The sequence below is a fragment of the Stomoxys calcitrans genome, chromosome 2 (genome assembly GCF_963082655.1).
Source record: "Stomoxys calcitrans chromosome 2, idStoCalc2.1, whole genome shotgun sequence".
NCBI lineage: Eukaryota > Metazoa > Arthropoda > Insecta > Diptera > Muscidae > Stomoxys > Stomoxys calcitrans.
This window is the reverse complement of record NC_081553.1, coordinates 42,875,164-42,887,672: the sequence shown is the minus strand read 5'-3', so window position 1 is coordinate 42,887,672 and position 12,509 is coordinate 42,875,164. Positions and strand designations below refer to the sequence as shown.

Sequence of the window (12,509 nt, the reverse complement as noted above, 5' to 3'; positions counted from 1 at the left end):
ATGATGGATGGTTACAAAGCGGGGGTTGTGAATATTCCAAAACTATGTGGCCTAATCTGGACTTTAAGAAGTCTACCGCATTGGCTAGAATATACGTCTCAGTCATTTTGTCCCTCATGACAGGTCACTGTCTATTCGGAAAACATGCTGACAGTCTGAAGGTAGCCAGCATGGACTTTTGTAGAAGCTGTTAAAGACATCGAAGAAGAAGAGACTATAGAACACCTTCTGTGTGTGTGTCCCGCACCAGCAGTCAGAAGGAGTTCCACTTTAGGTTCTCATTTCTTTGAGAACATGTCTGATTAAACTGACAAGAACATTCGCAAGTTATTGGGCTTTTTAAAGCGATCTGGATCGCTTGTAGATGCTGTTGAAGACATCGAAAAAAAAGAGACTATAGAACACCTTCTGTGTGTGTGTCCCGTACCAGCAGTCAGGTTCTCATTTCTTTGAGAACCTCTCCGATTTAGCGGATGTGCACATTCGCAAGTTATTGGGCTTTTTAAAGCGATCTGGATGGTTGGAACGGTGGGAACTAGAAGGCTTCTTCCTTCTTCTGTTCCTGTGGTATTACATGGCAGAGTGCCACCTAAACCTCAGTTCAAAAGGTCGGCTTCGCCCGACGTTAGCCCGCTCTTGATTGTTAAACCCTACACCACTACTGTGGTACAGGGCATTATAACTTAGTGCATTTGTTTGTAACACCTAGAAGGAGGAGGAATACATCCATTGTTAAGTATACCGATCGGCTCAGAATCATTTTCTGATTCGATTTAGCTATGCCTGTCTGTCTCTCCGTCTGTCCATGTTAATTTGTGTACAAAATACAGATCGCAGTTTTCAACCGATCGTCTTAAAATTTGGCACAGTAAGGTTTTTCGACTGAGAGACAAAGCCTATTGAAATTGAAAGAAATCGGTTCAGATTTGGATATAGCTGTGACATATATTGCGTTGCCCAAAAAGTAATTGCGGATTTTTCATATAGTCGGCGTTGACAAATTTTTTCACAGCTTGTGACTCTGTAATTGCATTCTTTCTTCTGTCAGTTATCAGCTGTTATTTTTAGCTTGCTTTAGAAAAAAAGTGTAAAAAAGTATATTTGATTAAAGTTCATTCTAAGTTTCATTAAAAATGCATTTACTTTCTTTTAAAAAATCCGCAATTACTTTTTGGGCAACCCAATATAGTAATATTGCAATAAAATGGTCATTTGTTAACCGATTCTCTTGAAATTTGGCAGGAAGGGTTTTTTTACGACTCTCGACATAACTGGTGAATTTTATAGAAATCGGTTCAGATTTCGATATAGCTGTCATATATGCATATCGCCCGATTTTCACTTCTAGAGCCACTGCAAGCACATTGTTTGACCAATCTTGCCAAAACTTTGTACAATGCTTTGCTCGACACCTATCACAATATTTGAGAAGTTTGCTCGAAATCGATTCAGATTTAGATATAGCTCCCATATATATCCTCCAGCCGATAAGGCCTTCTAAGGCTGTAGAAGGCTTAATTTTGGTCCGTTCTCTATAAAATTTTGCGCGATGCGTTTTATTTAGAGTCTCAGTACGTGTGCACAATTTTTTCAATATCGGTTCAGATTTAGATATAGCTCTCACATATATCTTTCATCCAATAATGCCTTCTAAGGCTGTAGAAGCCAGAGTTTTTATCCGATTTTTACAAAAGTTAGCATGTGCTATGTTATGTAACGTCTCAATACGTTGGCATTAAATCGGTTCAGATTTAAATATAGCTCCCATATATATCTTTCATCCGATATGGCCTTCTAAGGCTGTGGTTCTTTTCAATATTTCAATAGGTATGCAAAATAAAAGTCTGACTAGATTTCATCATAGCCTTTATGTTTTGAGAGTAGTGTATGAAGGGTGAAGGGTATGATAAAGTGGGCCCCGCCATACTTTTGCCTTTCCTTAGTGGTCTAAATAATCTCCCTTTTGTGTAATTATATTTTTTCATAATTCTTAAGTTAAATAAAATGATTGTTAACAAGTTTTCCGTAGGCTTACAAAAAGCAAAAAGCGAAAGTATTGTCAATGTTATGCCTCATTTCCAAAGCAGCACAGAGTTGAAACGAAAAAAAAATATTATTTCGGAAATAGGCATTTGTTGGCTGTAGGCTTAATGTCACATGCGACAGTCAAAGTTTTTCACTGACAAAGAAAATGTCAACAAATTATCTGGATCACACATCAATTTACTCATCTCCCCCTTGGGCCACTTAAAAAAAAAACCGAAAAAAACTGCAGGTTTACTTTTCCAAGACATTTGACACATGTCCCACCAACTTTTTCAAAAGCAATTCAAATTTGTTTGCTGCTGCTGACGACAATGCCATTGCAATTGACAATGAGCTATGATGAGATGCTTCTTTGCAGCAACAAGTCTTGTGATATGTGAAAGTAAATTGAATGCATGCATGCATTGTTATTGGCCGTCGATAAACGCTCAACGCTAAGGAAGATGATGAGGAAGGCAATGATGATGATGATGATGATGACTGTTCTTTGGGGTCTTTGTCGGTGAGGCGGTGGGTTGGTGGGTTGGTAGGTCGTTGTCGCTTTGTTTTTTCCATTTAATGATGAACATGACATTGTATCGGGAACATGACAACCAGCAACCGAAAAACAAGACAGCATTTATAGAGGTAACGACAGAGGTTAAGGCTAAGGATGGATGGTGGTAAATGCAGCGAACAATCATAAATCACTTAACAATTGTAATAACTTTAACAATTGATGATGGGCCAAACAAGCAAACAAACAGCAATGACAATGAGACTTTAATTTTTTCTTGTCTATACAAGCATTTAGGTATGCATGCATGCATGTTTGTGTGTGTGTGTGTGTGTGTGTTTGAGTTTTTGTATGATTTGCTCTGATTTGTTCATGTGTCGTTTGTCGACTTTCAATTTTAGTTGTAAAATAAGAAACAGACAAAAAGTGAAATTTATGTGTGTGTGTGTGTGTGTGTGTGCGAGCAGAGTTCAAAGAAGGCAGCAAGTTCGTTGCCTAAGTCTTTTGTTTCAAGCTATGTGTTTTTTTCTCCACTTATTTTATGAGTAGCTAAAATTGTTGCAAGACAAATTTCCCTTTTAGAATCGCAAAAGTGTTTCAGTTAGTCACGCTTTATATTCTTATTAACAAGTTTGTTTTTTACGATGAAAAGAAAAAAAAGACATTCTTTTGCCTTCAATTGTCAAGACATAGAAAAAATGAATTCTTATTGTCAGGTATTTTTCTTTTGTGTATGAGTTTTGGTTTGTGAAGAGGATTTTCTAGTTTTGTTCTGAATGACATTGTCTCTCTCTCTGCGCTTAGATTTTTATTCACTCACGTGTGCCATGTTTTTGCTGGCAACATGAGTTGACACTTTCTTTTTCTATACCCCAACCTAGTCGCGTATTCGCAGTGAATTTTCTTTTGCATGGGTTTTGGGTTTTGAAAACGACGTTTACCTTGAAACTTTGCGTGAGCCAGTGGTAGACACGAAATGTCTAGAATTCAGTTGGCCATGTTTGTAGTGCTGTTGTTTGTTTACGTTTGTTTCTTTTCTTGATTTCATTTGTTATTGTGGTTCAATTAAATTTTCTAGATTATGTCCCCAATGTCACATTGTCTCTTTTGCTTGATATCGGTGTTTCGTCTAAGTTGTGCGATTTATTTATCGCGTCTAGCGTTGAAAGTTTAATTAAATACAATTAGCCAAAAGAGAAATTCATGTTATTGGGGTTCTGTGTTACGAATAAAAATGTAGATCCCAATTTTATGCACTGGGCTAAGCTTTGTACCGGCCGCAGACACTTTCCTTTAGCGACACGTGAGTTCGGTTTTCTTTTCGCCTTCAAATACCAACGAATGGCCTTGTTGCCAGATAAAATTTACAAAGTGATTAATGATTATTGAGGGACATACTTTCGGCGGTAATATTTCAAAAAAAAAAAAAAAAACTTTCTTACCTTTAATGTTTGCAATGCTTATGGTATTGTACTCGTATTCTGAAATGAAATGAAAAGAACATTGGAAAGTTAGTAATGATGGCTACAAATGATGAACCAAATCATAGGTCATAGTTTTTTTTTGGCAAATAATAAAAGTTAGAAACTTAATGATAACTAACAATAAATAACATGCTGAGGAGCATATGGAAGAGGTTCACTGGTGTTGGTCACCCAACTGGGGGTTTATTCATTCCCTGTGCAACACAACGAAATATCGATTTCCTGACCTATAAAGTATATATATTTGAGATCATCGCTTAAATCTAAGACGTTCTAACCATATGTCTGTTGAAATCACTCTACATATCTTTAAAAATGCCGACAATTAGCTGAAACTTTGCCACAATCTTTTTATTTTTGTCTATAGGCAGGTTAAGTTCGAAGATGGGCTATATGGGGCTATATCTTGATAAAGTCCCAGTATTTAGACCTATTTAAGGCACATTATTATCCGATTTCTGTGAAATTCAGAACAATGTCTTGCATTAGAGTTTCCGACATTCGTGCCAAGTATGGTCAAGATGGGGCTTTATCTGGATGTAGCTGCCATGTAGACCGATTTCCGAAAACAGTTCTTGGGACCAAAACAGGCGCTTTTATTAACAAAATTCGCTGAATTTTGGCACAGAGAGGTGCAGTGAGGGCTCTTCGATATCCCTGTTCAATAAGGCACTGATCTTTCCATATTTGAATATGGGTGCTATGTAGAAAAATATTCCGATTACAAGTCTTGGGTCAATAGAAGGCGCATTTATTCTCCAATTTCCCGGTAATATGACAAAATTGTGTTGCGTTAGGCTCTTCGACATTCTATTCGAGTATGGATTTCAATACCCTCCACCATAGGATGGGGGTATAGTAATTTCGTCATTCTGTTTGTAACTACTCGAAATATTCGTCTGAGACCCCATAGAGTATATATATTCTTGATCGTCGTGATATTTTATTTCGATCTAACCATGTCCGTCCGTCTGTCTGTCGAAAGCACGCTAATTTCCGAAGGAGTAAAGCTAGCCGCTTGAAATTTTGCACAAATACTTCTTATTAGTGTAGGTCGGTTGGTATTGTAAATGGGCCATTTCGGTTCATGTTTTGATATAGCTGCCATGTAAACCGATCTTGGGTCTTGACTTCTTGAGCCTCTAGAGGGCGCAATTCTTATCCGATTTAAATGAATTTTGGCACGACGTGTTTTGTTATGATGTCCTACAATTGTGCCAAGTATGGTTCCAATCGGTTCATAACCTGATATAGCTGTCATATAAACCGATCTTGGGTCTTGACTTCTTGAGCCTCTAGGGAGTGCAATTCTTATCCGATTGGAATGAAATTTTGCACGACGTGTTTCGTTACGATGTTCTACAATTGTGCCAAGTATGGTTCAAATCGGATGATAACCTGATATAGCTGTCATATAAACCGATCTTGGGTCTTGACTTCTTGAGCCTCTAGAGGGCGCAATTCTTATCCGATTTCAATGAATTTTGGTACGACGTGTTTTGCTATGATATCCAACAACTGTGCCGAGTATGGTTCAAATCGATTCATAACCTGATATAGCTGTCATATAAACCGATCTGGGGTCTTGATTTATTGAGCCTCTAGAGGGCGCAATTCTTATCCGATTTAAATGAATTTTAGCACGACGTGTTTTGTTATGATATCCAACAACTGTGCCAAGTATGGTTTAAATCGGTTCATAACCTGATATAGCTGTCATATAAACCGATCTTGGGTCTTGACTTCTTGAGTATCTAGGGTGCGCAATGCTTATCCGATTGGAATGAAATTTTGCACGACGTGTTTTGTTATGATATCCAACAATTGTGCCGAGTATGATTCAAATCGGTCCATAACCTGATATAGCTGTCATATAATCCGATCTTGGGTCTTGACTTCTTGAGCCTGTAGAGGTCGCAATTATTATCCGATTTGCCTGAAATTTTGTACGACGGATTCTCTCATGACCATCAACATACGTGTTTATTATGATCTGAATCGGTCTATAGCCCAATACAGCTCCCATATAAATCGATCTCTCAATTTTACTTCTTGAGCCCCCAAAGGGCGCAATTCTTATTCGAATTGGCTGACATTTTACACAGGTCTCCAACATATAATTTAATTGTGGTCCAAACCGGACCATATCTTGATATCGCTCTAATAGCAGAGCAAATCTTTTCTTATATCCTGTTTTGCCTAAGAAGAGATGCCGGAAAAAGAACTCGACAAATGCGATCCATGGTGGAGGGTATATAAGATTCGGCCCGGGCGAACTTAGCACGCTTTTAATTGTTTTTTTTTGTCACTTAACGAACACGCAGGGGGATGTCCCCTATATATGCAGTGCATTGCGTTAGCAATTAGGAAAGTTAAGGGTTGGAGGGGGGAAAGAGAGAGTAGTGTTTATTGATATTAGTCTTGAATTGCTGAACGTCAATGTCGGTGGGAAAGACATTAGCCGGAAAGCGATTCCATGAATTTTCTCGCTAATGCATGGTTCGGTCGACGGGCCAATCAATTACAAACGGGTGTGAATTCCTGGCAAGTTTTGCATTCCTGGTGAACATCCTAACGTCTGGGGTAAGAAGACGAATATGCCTGGAACACATGCCACGAAAAAAACGATACGGCAATACAACGCTACCCACATTCCGGCGACGTTCAAGGGAAGCAATAGAGTTGGATACCCTACTTTCCCCAATCAACACTATCACTCTCCGTTGAACCCGGTCAAGTAGCTTCAAGGATGACAATCAGGCCACATAGACCGATCATTGTGCTTAAAATTGAATCGGGCAGTACTCATTGATTTGTGAGAAGTTTGCCCCAGTTCCTTAATGGAATGATCATGGGCAAATTTGCATATAGACTGATGTCCTAGATTAGGGTCTCAGGCCCATAAAGTGCGCATTTATTATCCGATTCCGCTGAAATGTCTCGAGATCCCTGCCTTATATGGTTCCGATCGGTTTATATTATTTATATTCCGAAACATTACCATATACACCGATTTCCGGATTTTAGATCTTGGACCCATGAAAACAGCGTTTCTTACCCGATTTCATTGAAATTTGGCACCGTGACCTAAGCAAAGATCTTCGACATCCGTGTTCAATGTAGCTTCCATTGGCTGATAGGGTTGCCCAAAAAGTAATTGCGGATTTTTTAAATGAAAGTAAATGCATTTTTAATAAAGCTTAGAATGAACTTTACACTTTTTTTCTAAAGCAAGCTAAAAGTAACAGCTGATAACTGACAGAAGAAAGAATGCAATTACAGAGTCACAAGCTGTGAAAAAATTTGTCAACGCCGACTATATGAAAAATCCGCAATTACTTTTTGGGCAACCCAATATTTGGATAAAGCTTTTAAAATATGAACCCGATATGAACCCGACTCGAAATATTCCTCAAAGATCCCATAAAGGATATATAATCCTCATCATAATGACATTTTAAGTCGGTCTAGCCATGTCCGTCCGTCTGTCCGTCTATCCGTATACTGGTCTGTCGAAAGCAGTCTAACTTTCAAAGGAGTAAAGCTAGACTCTTGAAACTTGACACAAATACTTCCTATTAGTGTAGGTCGGTTAAGATTGTAAATGGGCCAAATCGGTCCATAATTTCGGCCCGGCCAAACTTAATGCCTTTTTAATTGGTTGCTGCTTACCTTACTTACCCTCTTCGATTGTTTAAATTTTTTGTTAAGTATAATTGGTTATCTTGTCATTAAAATAATTTCCATTGATTACGCAATTGCTATGGAATATAATTAAATTTATAATAATATGTTGTATGTATGCATACATTTTCTACTTCGTCTGGCAACTAAACCATTTCAAAGAAGCCTTCAGCCCGTCTCAATTGGTTTGTATGTTAAAAAACGTTCTATTTTTGCCATAATTTATGCATAACCATGTACAAGACACACAGCAACCATGGGAGATGTATTGAGAAGAAGAAGACAACGAAAAAACTCAAACCATGACACCAGGCGGTAATAACAATACCAAATGGCATGGAAAGCTCACATAATACACCGGCTACTTTAACCGACAGACAGATTTAATGGAATGAAAGACCCAATTCCAATGCCACCGTTGCCGTTGTTGATTGTTTGCAACACAAACGGCGAAGATGAATTTGAGGCAAAGTAGAGTTGTAACATAACTGTATAATATTATGTGCTGGGGGGGGGAGGGGGGGCTAAAAACAGGCCCCACTTTACCACTACATACGAATCATTATGGCTAAGAGACAATCAATGGCCACAATGCCACAAGGATGAGGACAACATTCAACAACGTCATTCAATTCAGCCACCTTCAATCGCCAGAACCGTGGTGCCATTCTTTCAACTCGCTGATCACTGACACCAAGAAATTAAGGAAAACAAGCAATCCACAATTTTGCTGACACAAGACAAGGTAGAAACAAAGCGAACACCAACTAAGATATGTTTGTCGGACGGAACATGTTATAATTGTTGTTTATAAATTTGCAAAAAAGAAATGCAACAACAATATTGTCTTTCACTTTAGCAAAACCAATATTTTTGAATAACGAGGACATTGGAGGCTGCACTTGGCAAGAAGTAAAAAAAACAAAACTGAAGACAAAAAGATGAATTTAAAATTAATCTAATAAAGCCAATGATGTAAGAATGCGGCTTTCCTCGAATATGTTAACAGGCATCTGAGCAGGAGCAGTAATAGGCTACAAACTAATATATTATGATCATAAGTGTACACTGAGAGAAAATTGGAGTTTTGTTTTCGAAAATTTTAATTTAAAAAAAAAAAAAAGTTTTTTGTGCGGAAGTTATGTCAAATAATGAGGTCAGATTAAGCAAGGTAAGCCAAAGGATTATAATCCACATTCTAAGATATGTGTTTCGAAAAAACGAAAAATGTCTCTAGAGGAAATTCGGTCCACTTCCGTATATTCGATATATAAAGAAACAAATGTCGATAACATTGCAATATGAGATCCTCGATATGGCTGCATCCATACGACTGTCCTAGCGTTCATGTGTCCATCCGTCCATTTGTCCTTCGGTCTGTCTTTCATCCGTCTGCCTTTCCTTCCTTGTGTACTTCCATCCCTCTGTCTTTCCTTCCGTCTGTCCTTCCGTCCATTTCCACTTCCGTCCATCTGTCCTTCCGTCCATTTCCACTTCCGTCCATCTGCACTTCCGTCCATCTGCACTTCCGTCCATCTGCACTTCCGTCCATCTGCACTTCCGTCCATCTGCACTTCCGTCCATCTGCACTTCCGTCCATCTGCACTTCCGTCCATCTGCACTTCCGTCCATCTGCACTTCCGTCCATCTGCACTTCCGTCCATCTGCACTTCCGTCCATCTGCACTTCCGTCCATCTGCACTTCCGTCCATCTGCACTTCCGTCCATCTGCACTTCCGTCCATCTGCACTTCCGTCCATCTGCACTTCCGTCCATCTGCACTTCCGTCCATCTGCACTTCCGTCCATCTGCACATCCGTCCATCTGCACTTCTGTACATCTGCACTTCCGTCCATCTGCACTTCCGTCCATCTGTCCCTCAGTCCATCTGTTCGTTGGTTCATTTGTCTGCCTGCTCGTCGATCCTTTCGTCTAATTGATCTTTCGTCCAACTGTACTCCCGTCCATAGGTCCTTCCGTACATCTGTCCTTATGTTTGTCTGTCTTTCAGTCCGTCGGTACTTACGTCAGTCTGTTCTTCCGTCAGTTTGTCTTTCCGTCCGTCTGTTCTTCCGTTCATCTGTTCCTCCATCCATCAATCATTCTGTTCATCTGTCTATATGTCCTTCCGTACAACTGTCCTTCCGTACATCTGTCCTTTCGTACATCTGTCCATCCGTACATCTGTCCTTCCATACATCTGTCCTTCCGTACATCTGTCCTTCCCTACATCTGTCCTTCCGTACATCTGTCCTTTCGCCCATCTGTCCTTCCGTACATCTGTACTTCCGTCCTTCTGTTTTTCTGTCCTTCAGTCCGTCGGCTCTTACGTCAGTCTGCCCATCCATCCGTCTGTCCTTCCGTCCGTTGGTACTTTCGTCCTTAGGTTCATCTGTTCTTCCATCCATCAATCATTCTGTTCAACGGTATTTCCGCCCGTCTGGTTTCCGCCAGTTTGTCTTTCCATACATCTGTCCTTCCGTACATCTGTCCTTCCATACATCTGTCCTTACGTACATCTGTCCTTCCGTACATCTGTCCTTCTGTTTGTCTGTCCTTCAGTCCGTCGGTCCTTACGTCAAGCTGTCCTTCCATCCGTCGGTCTTTCCGACCGTTGGTACTTTCGTCCTTCTGTCATCTGTTCTTCCATCCATCAATCATTATGTTCATCAGTATTTCCGCCCGTCTTTTCTTCCGCCAGTTTGTCTTTCCGTCCATCAGTGCTTCCGTCCATCAGTGCTTCTGTCCATCAGTCCTTCCGTCCATCAGTCCTTCCGTCCACCAGTCCTTCCGTCCATCAGTCCTTCCGTCCATCAGTCCTTCCGTCCATCAGTCCTTCCGTCCATCAGTCCTTCCGTCCATCAGTCCTTCCGTCCATCAGTCCTTCCGTCCATCAGTCCTTCCGTCCATCAGTCCTTCCGTTCATATGTCATTCCGCCTATCTGTCCTTCCGTCCGTCTGTCCTTCCGTCCGTCTATCCTTCCATTCGTCTGTCCTTCCGTTCGTCTGTCCTTCCGTCCGTTTGTCCATCCGTTCATCAATCATTCTTTTTATCTGTATATCCCCCCGTCTGTTTTTCCATCAGTTTGTCTTTCCTTCCGCCTGTCTGATCTTGACCTCGTTGACTCTTCTCTCTGTCTGTCTTCCCGGATTAGTAATTAGGTGAATGGTTGCATTGTGCCATTTGACCCGATCGATTTTTCTCGCATTACCTACTTGAGCCTCTAGAGGGCGCAATTTTCATTCGATTTATCTAAAAATTTTTCATGATTTCTGTTACAAAGGGTGATTTTTTAGCTATTATCTTTTTGGCAACACTGGTTTAAACAGCTAACGCACCTTTCGTGTTTTGTTTCACTTTCAAACATCTTCAGTGTAGTCTATAGTTTAACCATGAATTGTCTTTCAATTCAATTATTGAATTTTATGAAGAAAGTTCATCGAGCGCTTCTTCCATTTTACGACGAAGCGAATTTTTGACTCAATGGGTATGTAAATAAGCAGAATTTTCGATTTTGGGGTGAAGATCAGCCAGAAGCATTTCAAGAGGTACCAATGCATCCAGAAAGAGTCACCGTTTGGTGCGGTTTATGGGCTGGTGGCATCATTGGACCGTACTTCTTCAAAGATGATGCGAATTGTAATCCAACTTTTTTGCTCAAAATACAAAAGCTTGACTTGCACGACATGTGGTTTCAACAAGACGGTGCCACATGCCACACAGCACGAGTAACAATGGACTTATTTAGAGATGAGTTTGGTGAACATTTCATTTTACATTCGGGACCGGCCAATTAGCCGCATAGATCGTGCGATTAAACGCCTTTGGACTATTTTTTTGTGGGGCTATGTTAAATCTCATGTCTATACAGACAAGCCCGTTTCAATTGAAGCATTGGAAGAAAACATTGAAGCATTAATTTGTAAGATACCGGCCGATATATTGGCAAGAGTATGCCAAAATTGGACTAAGCGGATAGACGGTCAGCAAAAAATTGCAAATTTTGCCCATGAAAATTCCACTAAGGAACAGGGGAAAACTTCTCAAGTTTTAAGCTCAATGCTAATGGGGCCTCCTTTTTATAGTCGAGTCCGAACGGCGTGCAGCAATGCGACACCTCTTTGGAGAGAAGTTTTACATGGCATAGTACCTCACAAATGTTGCCAGCATTAGGAGGGGAAAACCACCGTTGAAATTTTTTTCTGGTAATCCAGGATTCGAATCCAGGCGTTCAGCGTCATAGGCGGACATGCTAACTTCTGCGCTACGATGGCCTCCATAGACGGTCAGCATGTACATGAAATAATCTTCAAATCTTATAAGGACCGCAATATGGATTCAAATAAAGATTTCATGTATTTTTCCGAATTTTATGTGCTTTTTGTAAAACTTTCCTATAGGTCGTCCTTTAACTTCCAAGCCACTTAAGTGCCACCAATAACTCTTTCTTTTCAGTGTATTGCCTCGATTTAAGCACAACATTTACTAATAATTGGCCATATGTGTTTGCTTAACTATGAATGGTAAATGTTGTTCAAGATTCGTTACAAGTCCGTCTCTTCCCTTTCATCTCAAGAAAAATAAACCCCTTCCTTAGTTGTTTCCTCTTCAAACAAATTTTCAACACAAAGATGAGTTTTGTTTTCTATGACTGCAAAGCTGGTGCAATCAATTCTTCTCAAAAACTTCCTCTTCTTCTTTAAACCGCTAAAAGCATAGCGATGATCAACTGTTGCAGCATTTGATTTTCAATACACAATTCAATGGTTTTCATTGCACTCTGGCAGTGCTGCAGCGT

General features: G+C 40.0%; 1 protein-coding gene across 1 annotated transcript in view; it reads right to left on the bottom strand.

The window, feature by feature from the left end:
• The window catches only part of LOC106085376 (uncharacterized), a 69,699-nt gene extending 65,674 nt beyond the window's left edge, over positions 1-4,025 (bottom strand). Inside the window, exon 1 of the mRNA XM_059362883.1 lies at positions 3,985-4,025. The gene's annotated coding sequence lies outside the window, so the exon portion shown is untranslated. The remainder of the gene's footprint in view (positions 1-3,984) is intronic.
• Between the last annotated feature and the right edge of the window lie 8,484 nt (positions 4,026-12,509).